Source organism: Sturnira hondurensis, unplaced genomic scaffold (genome assembly GCF_014824575.4).
Source record: "Sturnira hondurensis isolate 20B ecotype Veracruz unplaced genomic scaffold, ASM1482457v3 Scaffold0008196, whole genome shotgun sequence".
In the NCBI taxonomy this organism is placed as follows: domain Eukaryota; kingdom Metazoa; phylum Chordata; class Mammalia; order Chiroptera; family Phyllostomidae; genus Sturnira; species Sturnira hondurensis.
The window spans coordinates 21318488-21338187 of record NW_028080827.1 but is presented as its reverse complement, the minus strand read 5'-3'; the positions used below and the strand labels follow the sequence as shown (position 1 = coordinate 21338187).

General features: G+C 35.4%; 1 protein-coding gene and 1 pseudogene across 2 annotated transcripts in view; one reads left to right on the top strand and one right to left on the bottom strand.

The window, feature by feature from the left end:
* The window catches only part of GLCE (glucuronic acid epimerase), a 109132-nt gene that overhangs the window by 56028 nt on the left and 33404 nt on the right, over positions 1 to 19700 (bottom strand). The window contains exon 2 of one of the 2 annotated variants that reach the window (XM_037054233.1): positions 6200 to 6291. The exons of the other annotated variant lie outside the window; for it this stretch is intronic. The gene's annotated coding sequence lies outside the window, so the exon portion shown is untranslated. The remainder of the gene's footprint in view (positions 1 to 6199; positions 6292 to 19700) is intronic. 2 annotated transcript variants of the gene reach the window in all.
* On the top strand, positions 17152 to 18318 carry LOC118992495 (COP9 signalosome complex subunit 4-like; annotated as a pseudogene).

The following is a 19700-nucleotide window of genomic DNA, read 5'->3' as shown; positions in this document are numbered from 1 at the left end:
TATTGCACTAAGCATAGAAAACTGAAACTCATATATGGAAATGTGTGTTTTTATTAAAAATATAGGCAAACATTCAGAGATGATGGTAACTTGTTCACTCAAAAATACATGAAAAAAAAACCCTCTATCTACCTGGTTGATCATAAAAGGAGAAAATTAAGAGAAATAAAAGGGGCCAGATGCCCCTTCACAAACATATGAATGGTATAGCAACGTCATTAGTCTTAGAGAAAATGCAAATTAAAACCACAAGATACCACTACACTTACAGCAGAGCAGCTAAAAGACAAACACAAGCTAACAAATACTGAGAACTATGGAGAACAGAAACTCTCATATAATAGTAGTATGGATGCAAAATTGTATAGCCCCTTGGAAAAAAGTAAAGTTAAATATAGTTAAATATATACACTAAGGTACATAATCCCACTCCCAGGTATTTACTCAAATGAAATAAAAACAAAGACAAAGAAAGACACAAAAAATACAAAACACTTTTATGTTAATGTTTGTATAGAGCTTATTAATAACTGCCCAAAACTGCAAACAATCTAGATATCCCTCAAAAGGCAAATGGATAAACAAGCTGGTAATACAATGGAGTGGTACTCAGCAAGAAAAAAAAAGAACAAATGATTTATGCAACAGATGGATGAACATTAGATAAATTTTGTCAAGTGAAAGAAGCCAGAGATTCCATTTATATGAGATTCTGGAAAAAACTAACTAAGGCATGGAAAATACACCAGTGGTTGCTAGGGTTTGGGGCAGAGAGAGGGGCTGACTACAAAGGGGCAACACAAGGGAACTTAGGGGGTGATGGAACCATTGTTGGTAAATACATGACTCTATGCATTTCTCAAAACCCACAACTGTGCAGCACAAAGAGTGAATTTTACAGAATACAAATTTAAACAAACCAGGGTGTCAGGGAAACTGAAGATGGAATGCAAACTGTGACAAATGAAACAAACGGTGTTAGAGTGAATGACATAGCAGACTGAAGGAGATATGACAGAGAAGACCTGACTTAATTAACTTTGGAAACAAGCATTTTGGTTGGATACTATGAGAATAAAGATAAAAAAGAACTGTTTACAAACACTGTATTCTGTTTGATAAATTTGTCTCTCATAGGAGTATGGGTTAGCAATTCTAAAACTACTATCTATACATGTATAGCAAATATGTAAATGTAGTTGCCAATAAGCAAATGAGAAATGCTAGAATAATCCCTATGGTACTAGATTGGATTTGGAGGTATCAATATAAACACACTTGTTTCTGTATATACAGGTAGATAATACATACAGAAATAAACATAGGTGTATATATACAGGGTAGAGTAAAGGTAGGTTTATAGTTGTGAATATGAAAAATACAGACCTTATTTTTGTATTATTATTATTATATTCTTATATATTTGTATATATTATACAAATATATACAAATATATTTGATTGTATAAATCAAATATACAAATATATTTGATTGTATAAATATATACAATTATATTAGAAATATATTCTAATATATTTGTATATATTATACAAACAATTAAACCTACTTTTGTCCTCATCTGTATATGTATGGATTAGTAAAGAAACATACATTTCTAGCTCTGACAGCTGAAAGGCCTAGAAGCAGCAACATTTCAGTAGCAATGAGCACATAGTACCCAGAAGTTGGTTTATAAACACTATTTTCCAATAAGATGAACCTGAGCTCCTTGGAAAGTGGGTAATTCCAGGCCTGCAGCAGGGAAAATACAAGATGAGCCTCGAGCATCTTGCAGAGCCAGAAAGTTGAGAAATTACTTTAAAACACACACACACAGAACATATAAGACATGTTGAAAGAACACAAAAGCAAACTTCAAAGAGCTCTCTGTGGCCAAAGCTTGAACAATTTGAGCAACAAAATAAATAACAATAGCTGCAATTCTAATCCAGAGAGTAAAATAAATATCCATCAGTGTGCACTGATATAAATACATGATTAGATAAAATAAATGTGGGGAGGGAAAAATCTTTCTTAAAGATGAATTATAATTAATAAATGTAGAAGAAAGGAATGGAATAGAAAATCACCATTAGAATATCAGAGTAATAATTGCTATAGGCAACACTCACCAGTTAATGCTAAAATTAGTGGCCAAATATTTATGGAGAAACAAAATCATTTGTGTAACCTCAAAGTATTTTCCCTAAATATTTATTAATTAAGGAAGTAGGTTCACAGTGGAGAAATCTGGCAGACATCACCAAAATCCAGTGATTGAGGTTGACAAAGTCACTAATGATGAGTCACACTGACATCACGGAAACCCTGATACCACGAGCTGAGAAGGGCACATCACCTCTCTGGTAACCTTTCCCAAAATCTGTAAGTTCAACTCACTATGAGGAAACAGCAGAGAAAACCAAACTGAATGACATTTTACAAAATACCTGTAGGCTTCCGCAGTGTGAAGGTAATGAAATATAAGCAAAGACTGAGGAACTGTCATTTTGGAGGAGATGAAGGAAATATGACAAATAAATGTGATGTGGGATCATGGAAAAAGGACATTAGTGGAAAAACTGGTGAAATCCTAATGATGCCTGTCCTTTAGTGGTCATTGTTGATTCTTTAGTTCTGATCATTGTGCTAAGGTTATATAAGATATTAGTTAACAAAAAATAAAAAATAAAAAGATGTTAGTTAACATTAGGGGAAGCTGAATAAGTAATATACAAAAGCTCTGCACTTTAGAATTTATTTATGTATCTTTAGATCTTATTTGTATATCTAAAATTATTCCAAAATAAAATGCTTTTTTTAAAAAGTAAGCTTTAAGCCAGGTGGTGAAAGACAAATACAATGTGATAGAGCTCATAAGAGGAATCAAAGTAACAAAATAAATAAACAAGCAAAACCGAACCAGAGACACAGAAACATGGGACAGACTGACAGCAGCCAGAGGGTGGGGGAGGGGGATCTTGGTGGAAGGAAGTGAAAGGGACTAGTTAAAGAACAGGTATGACTGACCCATGGACATGGACAATGGTGTGGGAATTAACTGTGGGAGCAGTCGGGGGCGGGGGGGGGGACAAGACGGAGGAAGGAAAAGGGGGAAAAGTGAGATAACTGTAAAAGAATAACAATTTTAAAAAAGAAAAAATAAAGGAAGCTTTAAAAAATAGCCTTTATTACTCTCTTTCAAATGTGTGTATACCTTTCTTGATAGCAAATTCTGTGAATACAATTGTTTTTATTCTAAATTTCTACCAATTTATTTTGGTAGAAATTTACCAATTTATTTTGGTAGAAATGAAATGACTGTATATAAGGAAAAGCTGTAAAGAGTACATTACTTAAAGTTTTTTAAAAAGAAAACCCATAGTAGTCAATTAAAGTTAAGATGTTTTTACATTATCTTCTATGAGAATTAAACCTTGGAAATTCATTTCCAAATGAACTTCTTATTTAGTTTCTTTATTGACCTAAGACTATACAATGGCATTGATCAGGGTCTACAAAATTAAAAAGTTGACTGTTATAGACTGAATGTATGTGTCACCCCCCAAATTCACATTAAAATCCTATCTCCAAATGTGATGGTGTTTAAAGGAGGGGTTTTAGGGAGGTGATCAGGATCCTCCCTCATAAGTGGAATTGGTGCCCCCTATAAAAGGGGCCCCAGAGAACTCCCTCATCTCTTCCACCATGGGAACACACAGCAAAAGCACAGTCATCTATGAACCAGAAAGTGGGTCCTCACTAGACACCAAATTTGCTGGCACCTTGATCTTGAAATGCCCAGCATCCAGTACTGTGAGGGATAAATTTCATTGTTCGTAAGTTATCCAGTTATGCTACTTTGTTATAGCAGCCTGAATAGACTACAACACTGATTCTGTTTTACTCTGAAAACCATCAAAGATATGAATAAAAAAAATTCAAAAACAACTCTACCCAAGCCCTTTCTCACCCAGCTGTACAAAAGATAAGCAACATATTCCATTTAAAAAATTCTGCCACTGACTAATACAAACACATCTAATTTCAGTAATATTGCCAAACTGGCAATTGCTCAGCATTTGATTCTTAAAATAAAATATTTTATGTTGACTTAGAAAAGTAAGATTGTATAGAGGATCATATGGAAGAAAAATATCAAATTGTGAGCTTTTCTGCAAGTTGTTTTTAAAATTTCTTTACGTATGGTACTGAAATATAAATCAGGAATGGTTTTTTAAAAAGATGTTTTAAGATATGGTTTTGATAGAGGCAAAAAGCCTTAGCAGTACCTTCTTATATCATCTATCATTTAAAAGGAAATTCTTGCCCAGCCCAGGTGGCTCCGTTGGTTGGAGCATCGTTCCACACACCAAAAGGCTGTGAATTCGACCCCCAGTCAGGGCGTGTATAGGAGGCAACCGATCAATGTTTCTCTCTCACATGGATGCTTCTTTCTTTCTCCCCCTCTAGAATCAATAAACATATGCTTGGGTGAGAATTTTTAACATGTATTAAAAATAAAATAAAAAGAAAAGGAAATTCTTATGCATAGGTCTCAGTCTATGAATCAGACAGGTACTTTAAAAGTGCAATCCAGTTTAGACAACAGCACAAAACACTGAGGTGGCGTCGTTCACATATTCGACCTATCAGGATTCCTATCGATTCTTCTGCAGCTTAATTTTATCCATCTTTTATAATTTGTATGTACAAGCACTCTATTTCTAATCTATACTGATTTAAATATAAAATGTATCATGACATAAAACTACACAAAGATATTCTTACAAATCAATTCATATATTTCTCCCTTTTAAAAAGTAGATTTTTAAAAGTTTTAAACTCACTTTTTAGAACACAAAGATATCTCAGAAGTCTTTTAGGAATCCAAAAGACATAATAGAGGGTATTTAAACTAGCCAAAAATGTCTTTTAACAATTTTGGTTTCCAAAACAAATTCAAAACAAGAAAATTCTTTTTATCATGTATTTCATTTGCTACTGTATTTAATTTGAGATTGCTTAGAGATTCTAATTTATATGTCATGTTTAAAAAATGTGTTTTTTTCAGCCAAGAGATTCCTAAGGAGCCAAGCAAACATCTTATATACTCTCTAGGGTCAAATTTTAATTTCTCCTTCTATCTTACGTTTTTTAAACACTCATAATTTTAGGAATCACAAACAGGTATAAGTAATTCAATATAAACTTCAGAGATAAATATAATTCCAACTTTAAGTACTAAACACAGTTTTATATCAGAATGTTTTCATTTAAAATTTCATTTAATCTAAATCACTGTTACTAAGGCAGATACTAAAAACATATAATCACTACTCTCAAAATGTTACTTTTGTTTAAATTTACCAAGAAAGACAAGATATAATTAAATACATCGGTGTGAAAAAATTTTAGAGCAGGAAAAAGCCTGACTTTTTTCACATAAACTTTTATTTTTAAAGACCTAAGCAAAATAAAGACCTACTCAGAAACAAGCACTTGGCATTTAGCTGCTCACAGCACTGTCTTATTTTTTAAATCAATTATTTTAGAAAATTAATACCTTTTCCTAAGAAATAATACAGATTCTTCACTTCAAGAAGTATGGCTTGGGGTAGGAGCACATCTACTCATATGCATATTGAAATCTTCAAGTAGTTTTCATACTTGACAGCACTTACCAACAACTAAAAATTGGTTAGCTATCACCTCACATGTTATAATTACACAGCACAGTAGGACAGCCTGATTTAATCATGTAGGCCAAGGGTCAGCAAAATTTTCTAAAAGGGCCAGACTTTAGGCTCGCAGGCCATACACTGTTGCGACTACTCAACTCTGCCACTGTAGCGCTAAGGCAGCTACAGACAACATGGAATTAATGGGTGAACTACGTTCCAATAAACCTTTATTTACCAAAACAGGTGACTGACCTGCAGGCCACAGCTTGCCAACTCCTGCACTAGGCAAACAGATCTGATTATCAATATACAACCCCTTCGGTAAACATATAATCACATGTTCCCCTCATATCTGGAAGTTGTACCTGGACCATTAGCTATTCAAATCACAAAGGAACCATGAAAAAATTTTCTGAGTTCAGGACCTCAGGTAGACTGTAAAATTAAAATGTGTTAATAAAGCACACATTAAAATACAAGTTTGAAAATGAATAAATGTTATTAAACAATCTTACCTTAATCAAATGAAAGAATCTAAACTCTAATACATGTCTGGTTTCAAACTCAAAATAATTTTTGATCAAAACTTCAGTTTCTTGTCAAATTCCTAGAAAAACAAAATAAAAAACTTTTAAGTCAGATTCCAGTACCAGATAAAATGGGGTAGTCACACTCCACTTTGGTGAGTGTAGCTACCAGACAGACTACATAGAGCAACTACTTGAGGACTCTGAAAAGTGAACAGGTAGCAGGTTGGGTAAGAAGACCAGAAATGTGAAGTATCACTTAAAGAGCATTTTGTTTCCCACTGGTCTCTTCCAGCCTGAACTTAATACAGCCTCATCCAGAAGTAGGCATTAGCACACAGAAAACTTCAGAAGCCGTCTAGTGAGGGTTCTAGGAAAAGGAAAGTGTGGAAACAAGAAAAGTGTGGAAATGCCTCCCCACTTCTTTTCTCCATTCCCTCAAGCTTAGCATCCTGTGGCAGCTGTGGCAATAGACGCCACCAGGACCCTAAGACTGTGGAGAGGAACACCTTCCTCTCTGATCAGACTGGCTATGCTCCCAAGGGGATGTGGTGAATTCCTGTTGCTTTTTTTCCTCTCCCCTGTCCTCCTGCCACTTGTCCCTAGATACCAGCACAGTTGTAGGTAATGCACATTGGAGAAGGATAAATAAGTCCCTACCTTTCTGGTCAGAGAATGGAAAAGAGGAGTCTTGAAGAATCAGAAATTACTGAGAGACCCCAAAGGAGGAGTTTGAGAAAGCAACACTTCAAAGTTGCTTATGAACTCCTGGGCTTACCCTCAAGCAGCACATGTGTGGATCTGACCCAAACCAGCATATACAGACTTCGAGACTTGAACCCATGGGACAGACCACTATCAAGTTCCAGAATGGCCAATGGGTGGTGGGCATGCAGGAGAAATCCAAATCCAAATAGCACAGCAAAGTCTTTGAAAATTGATGTTGTAACCACTACCCACAGGACTTGCAGTTTGAACCTAAATGGGCTGATTGCCTACTGAACAAATACAACAACGTTCTATATACGATTTAAACAAGACCCAAAATCTCATGACATAAGAGTAAAAGTGCTCAGGATATAATCCCAAACCACTTGACATAAAAGAACCAGGAAAATCTCAACTTACATGAGAAAAGATGCCTACACCAAGAAAACACAGATACTGGAATTATCTAAGAAAGATATAAAAAATATTAAAGCAACTATTTAAACTGTTTTATCAGGTAAGATCAAACACTCCTGAAACACGTGGAAAAAGAGAAAGACTCAGAAAATAAACAGAAGATATAAAGAACCAAATGTGAATCTCAGAATTAGAGAGAAATATCAATAACCAAAATTAAAAGCTCACTAGATGAGCTCAACAGTACAATGGAGAAGACATAAGAAAAAGTCAATGAACTTAATATAAATGAGTAGAAATCATCTAATGTGAACAAAAGAGAGAAAAAGGTTGAAAAAAAGAAGAGTGCCTTGGGTTCAATATTTGTGACACTAGAATCCCAGCAAAAGAGAAGAGTTCAGTGTAATAAAAGTATTTTAAAATATTTTCAAAATTTGTTGAAAGACATAACTCAGATTCAAGAAGCAGAGCAAATCCCCAAACAAAATATACACAAAGGAATCCATGGCCAGATACACACTAATTAGACTTCAGAAAACTAAAGACAAAAAAATCATGAAATGGAAGATGAAGGTGAAAGACAGTTTTAGATGAAGGAAAACAAGAGAATGTGTTGACAGAACTACTTAAAAAAATTGCTAAAGGAAGTTCTTCCAAAGATTATAAAGGGTATATCATAAGGAAACTCTGAGACACCAGGAATGAAGAAAGAGCAGCATAACTGTTAATTATCTGAGTAAATATAACAGACTATTCTTATCTTCTTGAGTAATTTAAAATAAGTTTGATAATTGAAAGTATTCTGATGGGACTTCCAATGTATATATTTAGTATGTTTGTAATACAATGTAATATGTAACACAACTACAGCATAAAGGGGCAAGTAAAGTGACTTCAATAGCGGTATATTTCTTTTCTTTTTTTTTATGGTAATTACCTGAGGGAAATGTGGGTGGGGGAGGTAGAAGCAGGGATAAATGGTGATGGAAGGAGACCTGACCAGGGGTAGTAAACAAACAATACAATATATAGATGATATATTACAGAATTATACATGTGAAACCTATACAATTTGTATTAACCAATGTCACCTCCATAAATTCAATAAAAAAGAATGGTGGTGCATTTCTATTGCCACTTGAATAAAAATTAACCCTAAGTAGACTGTGAAAACTTAAGTACACTGTAATTCTCAGAGTGACCACTAATAAACCCCCACACAAATATAGTTTAAAACACAATCAATAAATTATAATGTAATACCCAACCAAAAACAAAAAAACCCCTCAATCTGAAAGAAGGTAGGGAGAGAAAACATAGAAACAAAACACAGGGGCAACAATAATAACAAAAAGAAGAAGAAATAAAATGGTAGGCACAGATCCAAATATATTAATAATTACATAAATGTAAAACATCTACAAACACCAATAAAAAGAAAGAAAGAAAAAAGAATAGTAGAAACATTCTTTAAATATAATGCCATAGGTAATGAGGCCATTGCTGAAAGGGTCACGAACCAAGGAAAGTGAACACCTCTAAGAGGTAGAAAGGACAAAAAAATTCCCCCATAGAGTCTCCAGAAAGAAATGCAGTCTTGCTGACACCTGGAATTTAGCTCAGTGAAACTGGTCTCAAACTTGACTTCTGGAACTGTAAGATAATAAATTTGTGCTGTTTAAGCCACTGTTTATAGTAGTTTTAAAAAATTTGCACACAGTGGTAGAAAACCAGTATACTGGATCATAAAACAAACTTTTACAAACTGAAAAAAAAAGAACTCACATAAAGGATATTATCTGATCAATAATAAAATTAGACTAGATATCAATAATAGACAACAGAACAGCCTCCAAAGAGTAGGAAATTCAAAAACACACTTTTAAGCAACCCATGGGTCAAAAAGGAAGTTTCAAAGGGAAACAAAATATTTTCCAATGAACAAAATATATAACAAATCAAAATTATAGCATGCAGCCAAAGCAGTAAATAGAGGATAAATTATAGTGCTAAATGCTTATATTAGAAAAAAAGAAAAATCTAAAATTAATAAGGATTAATTTTAAGAAATTAGAAAATGAGCAAACTAAAAAGCAAGTAGGAAAAAATAATAAACAGGAGAAATCAATAAATTTGAAACCAGCAATATAATATAGAAATGAATAAAGCCCAAATTGGTTCTTTGAAAAGTTCAATACAAGAAAGACTGGAAAAGACAAAAAGAGAAAAGAACACCAATTCTCAGCATCAGTATACATAAGATTTTGCCATAGACCCTACAAACATTTAAGGAATAATAAGAAAATGCTATGAACAATCTTATGTACATAAATCTGACAACTTAAATTATATGGACCAATTCCCTGAAATTGCAAACTACCAACATTCACCCACAATGAAAGTAAGTTATAGTTCCTTAACTATGAAATAAATGAATTTGTAGTTAAAAGACTTTAAAAAAAAAAGAAATTCTCCAGTCCAAGATGATTTCACTAATTTACTGAACACTTAAAAAAGGAATAATGCAGTCCTGGTCGGGCTCAGTTGGATGGAACCTCATCTCATATACCTAAAGGTTGCAGGTTTGACCCCCTCATCATGGCACACACCAAGTTTGCAGGTTTGATTCCAGTCACAGTGCCTACCGGAGGCAATCTACTGATGTTTCTCTCATTGAGCTCTCTCTCTCTCTCTCAAATCAATAAGCATGTCCTCAGGTGAGGACTAAAAAACTTTAAAAAAAATAACTGCAGACTGGTAAGACTAGTAAGAAATAAAACTGTTTGCAAGTGAGATGACTATCTACATAGAAAATTCCAAGGAATACAAACAAACATACAAACCCTCCTGGATGTAATAAATGAATTTACCAAGGTAAACAAATAGGATCAATATCAATTATATTTCTGTATACTAAATGAACAATTTGAAACCTACAAAATTTTAAATAATGCATTCAAAATGGCTCTATAGAAATAAAATACTTAGGTATAAATCTGATAAAATATGTGTAGGATCTATATCCTAAAAACTACAAAATGTTAATAAAGTAAGTCAAAGAAGAATTGAGTAAATAGAAATACAGACTACGATCACAGACTACAAAACTCAAAATAGTAAAGATGTCAATTTTCTCCCAAACTGGTCTACAGATTTAATGCAATTTCAGTCTAAATCCCAGGATTTTTTGTAGTTATAGAGAAGCTAATTCAAAAATTAATATGGAAAGGAAAAAGAACTAAAGTAACCAAAGCTATTAAAAACAAATTTTTAAAAAAGAACAAAGTTGGAGAAATCACCCTATTCAATTTTAAGGCTTTAAGCTATAGTAGTTATTAAGACAGTGTGATATTGGCAAAGGGACAGACATACAGATCTATGTAATACAATGTGTCCACAAATAGTTCCATACAACATGGTCAACTGATTTTTGAAAAGGTGCAAAGTCAGTAAAATGAGAAGAGCATAGCCTTTTGACAAACAGTACTGGAACAACTGAGTATCCATATGAAAAGAAAAAAAATAAACTTTGACCTAAACCTCTTGCTTTATATAAAAATTAACTCAAAATGGATCATAAACCTAAACATAAAATATAAAATTTTTACCAAAAAAGGAACAAAATCTTTGTTACCTAGGAATGGACAAAAAGTTCTTAAATATGACACCAAAATAAGAAGTAAAAAATGATAAATTGGACTTTATCAAAATTAAAAACTCTTGCTTTGGGGAGATAGCTAACATAAATACAAGCTACAAACAGGGAGATAATGTTTGCAGATTAGATATCCAACAAAGGACTTGTAGCCAGAATACAAGGGGAGCCCCAAAAAACATTATTTATCTTTTAAAGGGTGAGCCCCTTGTAGTACAGACTTCCCTCACTAGGTGAGTGTTCTAGGAACCCGTCTGTATCAGTGCACCAGCTGGTGGTGTTGTGAGAGGCTGCATTCAGCTTCAGTGAATTTTTTTAAAGATTCTTTCAATGTGTCTGCTCATTTCATGAGGGGTTATTTATGAGCACACCTGCCCATACCACAATGAGTGTTCGGCAGTTTTTTTTACCATAAAAGGCATGACCCCAATGCCCCATACTCCCTATTCACCCAATCTTGCCCCGAATGATGTTTTTTTGTTTCCCTGGATGAAAAAAGTCCTCAAAGGGAAATGTGGAAGAGGTGAAACAAAAAATGGCAGAAGCACTTAAAGGAATCAAAATCAACAAGTTCAAAAATGTTTTGAGCAGTGGAAAAAAGGTCTCAATAGGTGTATTGCATCAAATGGAAAGTACTTTGAAGGTGACTGAGTTTAAACATGTAAGAATAAATACACAATTTTTAATAACTAAACTGTGTATTTTTAGGATTCCCCTTCATACAAAGAACTCTAAAACTCAACAATTTACATGTGAGCAGAAGCACACCAATTAGAAAGACTAAAAATCTACTATATATTTACCCAAGTGAACTGAAAACTTACAGTCACACAAAAATCTGCACATGAATGTCTACCTGAAGCTTTATTCGTAATCACTATAACCTGGAAGGAACCAAGATGTCCTTCAACAGGTTGTTAGAATGACTAAAACAATTTGGCTGATATAAACTTAACACTTCTTGAAATGGACAGCTTCCATTCAGTGAATTGCAAAATAGGGCAGGAGGCAGGAAGCTTTTTTTCAGATAAAGAATAAAGAACAAGGAACAGAAAAACAGAAAATATCTAATTAGCTAGGGCCACACAGTTCAGGGTAAGAAGGCCCAGAGTTGGCTTGGCAGTTGGGGATTGGCCGTCAAGTGGAGTATTTACAGGCACACAGAAAGTTTTGCTTTGCAATGGAACCTCGGGCAGGAGCAGCTCCATCTTGGGCCTAGAAGGTTAGTTCAATAAGGTGAATGCAAAAATCAATTTTGGTATACTCATACAATAGATTGCTCTACAGGAATAAAAAGGAATAAACTATTTGATTCATGCAATAACATGAATAAATTTTAAATGAATTTTGCTAGATCTTGAAAGTCAGACCCAAAAAGCTGTATACTCTATTACTGCATTCACTATGACACACTGGAAAAGGCAAAACTATAGAAAAAGAAAAGAGATTGTTGGGGATTGGAGGATAGGGAAATGGCTGACTACAAAGCAGATGCACAGCCGCAATACCGTAATTTATAAGAAATATATATATTTGGTCATTCAGGTTACCAAAATAGATTTTTCATACATATATTTGGTCTTCATCCACAGCTCCCCAAACCCTTGGAATTTCTCTAGTGGTAAGTGCAATGGAAGAATCCTTTGTTATAATATTTGGTCTCTTGTCCTCAACATCAGATAATTGAGAACCATGAAGGTGAAATGGGTGTCTTATCATTTATAACAAGCCCCTTTCCACCACATTGTGTTTATGTTAATAAGGTGACTTTTGGAAAGCAACTGAGAATAGGGCCCAGTTGCCAGGAGAATCAACTATGTGATTAGAAGGCGAGAACTTTCAGCCCCAAACCCTACCCCCAACATCCAGGGAGGAAAGAGAGGCTGGAGGTCGAATCAATCACCAATGGCAACAGCCAATGATTTAATCAATAAGGCTTGCACAATGAAGCCTCCATAAAAGCCAGAAAGGAGTGTTTCAAAGAGCTTTCGGGTTGGCAAACACATGAAAATTTGGGGGGGATAGTGGGCTTGGAGAGGGCGCGAAGGCTCCACACCCTTTCCTTATACCTTGCCCTATGCATCTCTTCCATCTGGCTGTTTCTGAGTTATATATCCTTTTGTAAACCAGTAATCTTGTAAGTAATGCGTTGCTTTGAGTTCTATCAAACCCAAGGAGGGAAATCTCCAATCTACAGCTGGTGAGTCAGAAGCACAGATGAGAACATGGTCTTCGGATTGGCATCTGAAGTGGGGAGGTGTGGCAGGGGCGAGCAGTCTTATGGGACTGGGCCCTTAATCTGAGGAATCTGATGTTATCTCTGGATAGACAGCATCAGAATTGAGTTGAATTGTAGGATATCCAGCTGATGTCTGAGAATTACTTGTTGGTGCGGGGACCCTCTGCCATACACACATTGTAACTGGGTCCAGATCCTTTTAACAGGAGGATTTTTTAAAGTGATGAAATTATCTGTATGGTTCAAGGGTAGTGTACAATGACCCTGTGCATTTGTCAAAACCCATATAATATTATGTACCACAAAGACTGAACTTCAGTGTATGGGAATTTTTAATAATCCACTAAAATGTTGGGGGAATTTCAAGAGAGAAGACAGTCTGTGACAAATGGATCTGACTACACTATAAATGAATGGCATATTCCCACTGAGGGGAGTATGGGAAAATGAGTTGACCTAAGTAAATCTGGAAAACAGTGTCCTGAATGGAAATTTAAGTCTAAATATTAAAGGACCTGTACATAAACACTATACTTTAGTTGGTAAACTTATTTCTCATCATGGTACTATTTAGTAATTCTGAACTTGCTTTACATGTATACCAGGGTGGAATAAGAAAGTAAATGAATGATTGAAGCCGAGTACCTCACTATCAGAGAGAAATTACAAAGACATGTTACAAATCTACAGACATGTTAAAAGCCAGGGGGGAGAAGGCTAGAATGAACCTATGGTACTCGATTAGAGTCACAGACATTGGTATAAACTTAACATATTTACTGCTTACTATGTAGTACATTCATAAAATGAAGCATATCCATAAAATGAAACGATCGCCCCACCACCTTGAGCACAGGAATTAGTGACTCACTTCCAAAGCACAGAATACAGAAAGACAAAATAATAACTTTACAGTGAAGGTGCCTAGCAAACACGACGTTAAACTGAGCGATGTTATCATGTACTCCCCAATACGATGTGATGAAAACCTTCCCTAAAATCCTTAACCTCCATCTAATCATAAAAACATCAAAAGCAAATTGAGGGACATTCTACAAAATAACTGACAGTACTCAAAACTATCAAGGCTACAAAAAAACAAGGAAAGACTGAGAAACTGCCACAAACTACAGGAGACTAAAGAGACATAACAAACGCAATGTAGCATCCTGTATTGGATCCTGGAACAGAAAAAGAAAGCTAGTGGAAAATCCAAGTTTAAAATTTGGAGTTTGGTTAATGTACCAATGGTGGTTTCTTGTTTCGGACAAATGTACTTAGTTTTGTACGATGCTGTCATTATGGAAGTTCTGTATTATCTTTGCAACTTTTCTATAAATCTGTAATTATTCCCAAATAAAAGTTTATATTATTTAAAAAAAATGGACACAAGACTCAAGCAACATCTTTCACCAAAGAAGATATATGTATGGCAAAAGCACATGACAAAGACATTCAACATCATTAGCTATTAGGAAAATGCAAATTAAAACCATTATCAGGTATCATTGTAGACCTATGAAAATGGCTAAAATTACAAAGACTGACCATACCAAGTGCTGACAAGTAGGCAGAACAACTAGAACTATCATGCATTGCTGATGGGAATAATAATTGGTATTGACACTTTAGAAAACAGAAAAGTTTAGCAATATCTTATAAAGTTGAATTGTATATTTACCATCTGATTCAGCAATCCCAACACTATATATTTATTTACCTAAGGGAAATGACTGTATCCACACGAAAGCCTGTACACAAATATTTACTTCTCTATTCAACTTAGCTAAAAACTTGAAACGACTCACAATCCTTCAAAGAATGCATAGATAAACAAACTCATCCACACAATCGAATACGACTATGTAATTAAAAGTAACAAGGCATTATGCTAAGTAAATAAATGCATATGTATCAGTTTCAAATGGCTACATACTGTATTAATTCCATTAACTGATTATTTTTGAAAAGACAAAACTAACATGACAGAGGGACTGTCATGAATTACTAACAGGGTAGGAAAGGTACAAAGAGAAGTGAGAGCATGAAGGAGATTCATGAATTAATCAAACTGTCTGGACACTGACTAGGATGATGGCTACATGAATCTACAGACATGTTAAAATTCATCAACTGCACAGAAAGAGTCAATTCTACTGCACGTTCATTTAAAAAAAAATAAGTTTATAAACTAAAACAACCTTTAAACCAGCAAGGGTTTTCCAGGATATTTAGTTTGGATTTTATAGTCTATAAAAACTCTCTTGTTTATTTTGGCTACTTTTAAGACAGAGCAGTGACAAATATCGTAGCTCAGTCCTGACATGTGGAGTCACTGGGAGATCAATAACCTAAATGGCAGTTCCTCTAGGTAGTACATCACCTGCAAAGGAATCTAATCTGCTAACAATCACAACCCCACCTAACTGAAGAGTAAATCCTGACATCTACTTAAAGGCACCATCATAAAAGAACTTCCATTAAAGTTGAAGAATACTGATTTATAGTGAGAGTATTCCTGGGAGGGAAAAAATGTTTCTGTTTAATTCCACTTCAAATGCATAGAGAACATTCTAAAATAAAAAAGTAAAACACAATAATTTATTTCCGCCTTTATTATTGGGGAAAAATTGCTTTCTTTGACTAAGTAGGGCAAGGTGAAACAAAAATGTAAAATGGATGACATATATATTTATGTAAATCAGATAATGTATAGACTATACATACATGTGGCACAAAACATTCAAATTCATATACTATAGGAATTAATAAAAATTTTAAAATTGTATTTATTTAATTTTTTTAGAGAGAGGGGAAGGGAGGGAGAAAGAGAGGGAGAGAAAAGTGATGTGCAGGAGAAGATTGCCTCTTTCATGCTCTGAATGGGGGACCTGGCCTGCAACTCAGGCATGTACCCTGACTGGGAATCGAACCAGTGACCTTAAGGTTCACAGGCTGGCACTCAATCTACTGAGCCACACGTGCCAGGGTGGAATTAATTTAAATATAAAAAGCATAAGTAAAAGGTGCTACCTTTCCTAAACACCTTTATTGTATTATTTAATCCGTTCCATTCCTAAATTTATTTTAGGTGTTATTTTTTAAAAGCATATTGAGCCAAATACTTGTATTTAAGTGAAACTCCGTGATTAGTTTTGTTTTAAGGATACAATTGTTCTCAGCTCTGCTATTAAGTTTAGCAACAATTTCACATTGCTACACCTTATTTAAAAGAATCAGATTTTTAAAAATAAGGCCAATCTACAATTGCACTAATTTCTAATGAAAAACAAAAAACTTGTGTAAGAAATAGTTTTTGCCTTAAGGCTTTTTGTTTTCCTAATATAACATTTGATTAGAAGTGAAGTGGCTTGTTTCAAGAATTTAAGATTATTCTGCGCAAAAACCCATTTGGAGAAATACATGATTTACATCTGGAACGTTATCCTTTTTAACTGAAGCCATTGATGTCGTTACTCTAAGAGTTCACTAAGACCATTTTAGTTTCAACACCCATTAAAACATGCTTATTCCTCTATGTAATTTTCTCAGATGCTCAATTTACTAAACAAAGCTTGCTTTAATAATTCAAATCTGACTTCTAAAGATGCAATGCACCTCTCAAAAGCTTTCAGTAAGACAGTAAATTTCATCTGTCTCTCTGTGGCACTGCATGTATTTAAGTTACTCCTTTATTTTAAGGTCCATAACCACAAAAGGGCTTTTCCCTCTCTTTTCAAAAGAATCAAGAACCTCAGTCATTTTTATCATTGTGCCATTCACTGATACACTTCCAGCTGTCTTCAAAAGTTTCCATTTAATAAGAATTTTTACATATGAACAAAATCCAACAGGATGCTACACTTTCTTAGACAAGAGACAGCAAAAAAATTCACAGAGCTTGGCTGAGCTGGAAGAAAGATGGTGGCAGCCATGTGACAAGATTTGGCCCAGCTCATGAATTAGAACAGCTCTCATAAAGATCTGGTGGGCAAATATAGTCAGATCCTGGAAAATACCATTCAGTTATCTGAGGCAGAACAACTAGAAGCTTTGAAAGCTTTTGTGGAAGCAAAGGTAAATGAAAATGTCAGCTTCATGATCTCTCAACAATTGCTCACTGATTCCTGCACATATCTCCCTAACTTGCCTGATGGCAAGCCAAAGAAATCTTTTTTATTTTCACCTTAGAAAAGATCCAGCCTAGAGTCATTTCATTTGAGGAGCAGGTTGCTTCCATAAGACAGCATCTTGCAACCACATATGAGAAAGAAGAAGGTAGAAAGGCAAACCAGGTGTTGGTAGGAAGTCCTTTGGAAACAGTAAAAAAAAAGTACAAGTGGATTATAAACTGGAGACATAGCTGAAGATTGCTAGGCTATATCCACCTAGAAGATGTTGATACAGTCCAGGCAAATGCTTATGTAAGTTGAGCATCACTGCTTCAGATGAATCAACCAACAAATACTTACAGAGACATTATAAGGTATGCCATGCATGTGTTTTAGATTATTAAAGAAAATTCATTTAAGCTGCACAAAGGTACAATGAGTCTCTTACAAGACAACAGTCCACAACGGTGAAAGACAGAGGCCTTAAAACATGTTTGCACTGTACCATCTTAGCATCAGCAAGACAAAAGCGTTGTTGAATGCTAGCTACTCTTCTTAAGGATGAAAGATGCAACTTGCTGCTTATGGGATCCTAGAGAAAATGTTCCTGAACAATCATCCCAGGAAATGAACTTTAAGAATCTGCTGCTATGCTCATGCCTCACCAAAAAGGAACTACAGCTAATAATTCTAGCATCTTGGACAGAGCGCTGTTAGTGAACACAATTTGTTGTCTGCAAGCAAATTATATAATAATATTAACTTTGAAGAACTTGGAGCTCTTTTAGAGATTCCTGCAGCTAAGGCAGAATAGATAGCATAATGATAACAGAAGGACGTATGAATGCATTTATTGACCAGATTGGTGGAATCATTCATTTTGAAACATGAGAGATCCTGCCAACATGGGACAAAGAGAATTAATCACTTTGGTCCCAAGCAAATAACCTTTTGGAGAAAATTAGCACCAGAATAAACAGCATAAGCCTTGGAAATCCAAATGTGGCTCTGTGGGGGGAGGGCTCACAAAAGGAACAACAGCTTTTGCCAGCACTTCCTTGTAGAATTTCTGTGCAAACTACATCTCTTTCCATGTGTTACAGCGTAGGGAACTGGTTCTCGTGGCATGGAAATGTAGCTCAGCTCCCATGTGGAAAACCAGTGGGAAATGAGTTGGCACACAGGACCACGCCCACGGAGAGGTTTTCCTGTGGGGAATGAGGCCTGCCTGTACCTACACTGCTTTTGCTAAAACTCCCTCATCCTGAATTAAGGCAGGAAGTGCTTACTGTAACTTCCTAAGATCTATTCTAAACCTCCCAAGTATGGAGTGCATCTAGTTCAATCACTTTTCCCCTGATCTGCAACGTCCTTCTCTTTGGAATAATTAGCAACATTCATTCTTTTGTTATCTTTAAAAGGTAATCCCCTGCAGTGAACCTGTGTAAAGTAAATGAGGGCCGTCCTCAATGTAATGTACCCAGAGAAGCAATGAAAAGCCTGTCCGGGCAGGGGCTGGGGCCCTTTTGACCCTTCTCTTTCTCAGAGAGTGGCCATGTCATCCCTTTTTGTACACAGGACTTCTGGTGTCTGTCTGTACTTGTTCAACTGCAACACACGATCCTGCAGGCCAGGATCTGCATCAGTACAGACTAATTTCACTATCTCCAAAGCATTTGCATCATGACTATATATATATATATATTTCAATCCCTTTTATGCTGGATTTCATTTAAAGAAGACATTATCCACCCTGGCTGGTGTAGCTCAGTGGATTGAGCACGGGCCTGTGAACCAAAGGACGGCGGTTTGATTCCCAATCAGGGCACATGCCTGGGTTGCAGGTCAGTTCCCAGCAGGGGACACACAAGAAGCAACCACACATTGATATTTCTCTCCCTCTCTCTTCCCCTTCCCTTCTAAAGATAAATAAAATTATTTAAAGAAGACATTATTATGGCAGAGGTACAAGTGCTTAAAAATATGTAGTTCCCTCTCCCAGTCAAGATGGTGGTGTAGGTAAACACAACCAGCCTCCTCACACAACCACATCGTAATTACAGCTAAACTACAGAACAACCATCACTCAGAACTATCAGAAATTGAGCAGAATGGAAGTTCTAAAACTGCAAAACCACATCGAGACTGGCATAGAAGGGGCAGAGATGCTGAACAGGTTGGTCCCACACCCATGTATAGCAGATAAAAATCAGGAGGGATATCTCAGGACTGAAGGGCCCCAGCCACACACCAGGCCCACCAGCCCAGGCTTCCAGTGCCAGGAATATAAGTCTCCATAACTTCTGGAGTCCTTGGCAGTTCCTCTTAAAGGGTCCATGCAAACTTACTTGGACTCAC